The sequence below is a fragment of the Alligator sinensis genome, unplaced genomic scaffold, assembly GCF_000455745.1.
Source record: "Alligator sinensis unplaced genomic scaffold, ASM45574v1 scaffold3214_1, whole genome shotgun sequence".
Classification (NCBI taxonomy): domain Eukaryota; kingdom Metazoa; phylum Chordata; order Crocodylia; family Alligatoridae; genus Alligator; species Alligator sinensis.
This window is the reverse complement of record NW_005844445.1, coordinates 1-4,229: the sequence shown is the minus strand read 5'-3', so window position 1 is coordinate 4,229 and position 4,229 is coordinate 1. Positions and strand designations below refer to the sequence as shown.

Genomic DNA, 4,229 nt, shown 5'->3' with positions numbered 1-4,229 from the left:
CCTCAGCGTCCCTCCAGCTGCATTGTGGAACAGCATCCAGTTGTCCATGTGCCGGGAGGAGAAGGGGAAAAGGCCATGGAGGGGAGAGGGGGTGGGGGTTGCGCCTGGGACCTGGCAGAACTCGGGAGTGGGCCGGGAGCAAGATGTGAATCGGAGCAAGGGCATCTTGCACCTGGAGCTTGCTGCTTCTCCGTCCCTGGCCCCAGCCCCGCACTGCTCAGCAGGGCCTGGAAACAGGGGCCAGACCTGGGCCAGCCTCAGCTGCACCACTGGGTTGGAAGGGTTGAGGCCCTGGGACCCCCGCGCCTCCCCAACAGCCCTGCAAAGCTGGAGTGTGATAGGGCGGGTTAGGGCGGAGCGTGGGATGAAGCTGTGGCTTCTCTGGGGGGGCGGTGCACTGGGTGAGGGTGTCGGTTCCAACTTTTCCATGCATCCCAAGAGCCACACACCCCCACGATGCCTCCCCGGGTGTGACTCGCGGCAGGAATCATGGCACCCAGACGAGACGCTTGCAGCTCAGTCCTGTGCAACACTGGCTGTGTAGCACCTACCCCTCCCTTAGCACCAGGCCCAGCCTCACACCCGCCTCACCTGTCAAGCAACTAGCACAAGACTACAGCCGGGACCCATAATCCCCTTCCCTTCCACTACCAATGGTGGTAATGTAAGCCTGGGACCCTGCGGTGAGTGCACTGGGGACAATGCTGAGGTGCTGCCTGTGTGTCACAGTGGGGTGTGGAAGGAAGTGTCCACGAAGTGGGTGTTTGAACCTGGGGCTCGGGCAGGCTGTGTGAGAGCAGGGCAGCCCCCGCGGGAGGCAGCTGTCAGGGACACTGGACTGGTAGGTGTGCAAGAATGATGAACACCACGGATATGAAGGTTTTGATTGTTAAACAAAAACCCACGCAGTGGGTAAAGCAGTCCATTGCCTTCAACACTTGCCCACCTTGTCCAAGCATGGGGTTCTGATCCGACTACTTTGATTTCGATTGTCCAGGCAACGGACAGGAAAGAGGGCAGGGCGCACCAAAAGGGGGCGGGGCAGGTTCCACCGAGACTTGAACTCAGATCCCTGGATTCAGAGCCCAGTGTGCTCACCTTTACACCATGGAACCGTGCCTGCTTGGGCTGGCGGCGCAGCATGGGGGAGCCTTGCCACAGGCCCAGCTCGGCATGTGTCCAAGCTTCCCGGGCTGTCTGCGGAGAAGAGCTCCTCCCGCGGGTGAGGCAGGCCCACTCAATGCCACTCCTCCAACTGGCAAGGCTTCGGAAAGAGGTGCCGGAGCTATGCAGAAGGAGGCAAGCACTCAGGCTGCCCCCCTGCCTTCCTCTCGCCACGAGGTTGCAGCAAGGGCCGGGGCTGGGGCTGGGGCCGGGGCCGGGGCCTGCTCTGCCCTGCCCTGGTGGTGTAGTGGTGAGCATCGCTGCCTTCCAAGCAGCAGGTCTGGCTTCGATTCCCAGCCAGCGCACTTTTGCTCCCCTTTCCGCTGACCTGCCCCTGCATCTCGTCTTTGGTCAGGAAGGGCACGACTGCCCTGAGACATACCTGGGACAAAGCAGATGGACGGGTCAGCAGCCCCTGTGACCTGGGGCACCCTGAATGCAGCTAAGAGGGCCAGGTGCTGCTCTTCCCCCTGCTGCTGCTGCTGCTGCTGCTGAGGAACTTGCTTAGCAGTCAGTCCCCTGCTCCTCTGGGAGCTTGGCACAGGTGAAGGGCATTCGCTTGCTTCCCCTAAGCCCCTGGCCTGTGCTGTCCCCACCGTGGTCAGGCTCCTTCCTTCTCAGGGTGGCCATGTCCAGGCCAAGTGAAAGTGCCATGACTGCACCCCCAGGCAACCAGGGCCCCCGCTAAGCCCCTGAAGCCAACCAGGGCTCCGCAAGACCTTGACACCTCCTCCCTGCTCACGGGCATGGCAAGACCCATGGGCTCGGGCTCTCCTCCTCTAAGCACACAAAACCACCCGCCAGCCAGCACGCCGCAGCCCTTTACCCCCAAACAGAGCACAGCCAGGCCTCGCCTTGCCTTCCAGAAACCTGCCATGGCACGGCGCACCAAGGACAAGGGCACCTGCCAGCTTTGCCATTTGGCACCAGGATTTCCCAAACAACAGAGGCTCCACACCTTCCCGCCACCTGCCACCCTGCAGGACCTGGAACCAACGCGCCCCAGGCAAAGGCTGCGAGGCCTGCAGGGAGAAAAGGAGCCTTTAGCAGCCAAGCCTAAAGCGACAAGGATGGGATTCGAACCCACGCGTGCAGCGCACAACGGATTAGCAGTCCATCGCCTTCACCACTCGGCCACCTTGTCCAAGGACAGCCTGGCCTTCCGCCTGCTCCTCCTGCTTCTGCACCTACTGCCTTTCACAGGGGGACATGCTCACTTCTGCTGCCAAGGGAGAGGCGAGAGTGGGACTGCCGCACCTGCGGAGCGGTGCAGAGCGCGCGCAAGCCAGGGACCGGTGGCAAGCCTCGGGGAGCTAGAGGGCTGGGAGTGGCGAGGCCCAGCCGCAGGGAGGAGGAGACGGGCAGCACAGGGGAGGGAAGGTGGTGCCCTGACTGGATCCCGCAGCGCAGGGCAAGGGACGCCAAGTGAAGGAAGAAGCCTACGGCCCGGGGCTTCACGTCACCTGCTCGCTGCGGCAGCATCGCACAGGGAGCCCTCTGGCCCAGCTCTCCAAGCTCCAAAAAAGGCACAGGCAAAGAAGACGGAATGTCTTCTCCAGGCCTGCGGCACTGCACCGGGGGCATTGCCAGGGAACGGGCTTCCTTCTCCGCGGGTTTCCTCGCGGGCAGAAAAAGGGCTTCAAAGGCTCGATTCAGCTGTGTGCAGATGCTCTGAGGACTCTTGCCCCCCTGCCTGCTACACAAGCCGCTCAGCAGCCCAAAGCACAGCCACCTCCATGGCATCGGGCGGCCAGGCCGGGAAGGCTCGTCCTGGGGCTCCCGCTTCCTGCCTCGGGTTTCTGCGCAGGGTGGAACCTTCTGGCAGGGGCTCCGAAATGCGGGCTTTCCTCTTCTCCCGAAACACCGCAGGGTCTATACTTAGCGTCAGCCGTTCCCTGCACTGCAGGTTAGGAAGCCTCTTTCCGCTTGCCCTACATCATTGATCTTGACTAGCACTTTCTGGCTTGAGGTAGCCACCTTCCTTCTGAGCTGGGGGTCAGTTTTCTTGCCGCTTGCTCATCTTCTCCCAAGCCAAATTGCTTCTTTTGGGTGGGTGGCCAACTTCCGGTTTGGATGTTGGTCATCCAGGCAACGGGTCTCCCGACTTCTTCTTTTTCTTCGCCAGCAACGGGTCGTGGCCAAAGCGACCCTCCTGACTTCTCTCATGGCCGAGTTGCAGCTTTGCAGCTGGTTGAAGCCAGGCTTCCATCTGCCGCAGCTCGGCCTCATGCTAGGCGCCAGAGCTGAAAACCCGGGGCCCAAAGGCCTCTGGGCCCCCACAAGTCCCCGCTTTGCTAAGTCCTCCGCACACGGCTTATCGCACCAACCTACCTCGCCTTGGTGGAGCGTACGTCGCTTCGTCGAAGGACTCATAGAGGGGTGCTGCTCAGGGCTGCCGAAAAGCTCTGGGCAACCGGAACACGTGACGATAGGCCCGGCACGTTTAACTTCTACCACGGTCTCACAGCTGGTCTTTTCCATACAATTCACCGGAGCACGTTCTTCTGCACGAGGCCAAGCTCATTGCAAAAGGCTCCAGTCCAAACCTCACGGGATCGCACTCATACCTGGAGAAACCCAGGCTTTAGCCTGGACACTCTGCGCCGTCCAGCGAGGCCAAAACGACTCCAAATCACACAGCTTCGTAGAAGAGACGTTCCAAAAACACTGATTCAGCCAGAGTGACCTTAAACACAATGCCAGTTCAGGAAGCATTACACAGGGACAATGCGGCCGTACACAGATCCACCCGCTTGCCGCATATCCAAGAGCAGACGGAGTTTTGCCAGTTAGGTCAAGAGCAGGCGGTCACACGCCAAGGTGCTGGGAGAGGTGGGCCCCAGGGACTGGAAGGTTTGGATGGTCACACGCACGTGTCCCCCTTCTCCCCGAGTGGACCCAGCAGGGGAAAGAGGGCAGGGCGCACCAAAAGGGGGCGGGGCAGGTTCCACCGAGACTTGAACTCGGATCCCTGGATTCAGAGCCCAGTGTGCTCGCCTTTACACCATGGAACCGTGCCTGGACGGGCTGGCGCCGCAGCATGGGGGAGCCTTGCCACAGGCCAT

General features: G+C 61.4%; 2 non-coding genes across 2 annotated transcripts; one reads left to right on the top strand and one right to left on the bottom strand.

The window, feature by feature from the left end:
- The first annotated feature begins 1,397 nt into the window (after positions 1 to 1,397).
- On the top strand, positions 1,398 to 1,469 carry TRNAG-UCC. The gene has a single exon. It is a non-coding gene; the product is annotated as a tRNA-Gly (tRNA).
- Positions 1,470 to 2,226: 757 nt separating this feature from the next.
- Positions 2,227 to 2,308, bottom strand: TRNAS-GCU. The gene has a single exon. It is a non-coding gene; the product is annotated as a tRNA-Ser (tRNA).
- Between the last annotated feature and the right edge of the window lie 1,921 nt (positions 2,309 to 4,229).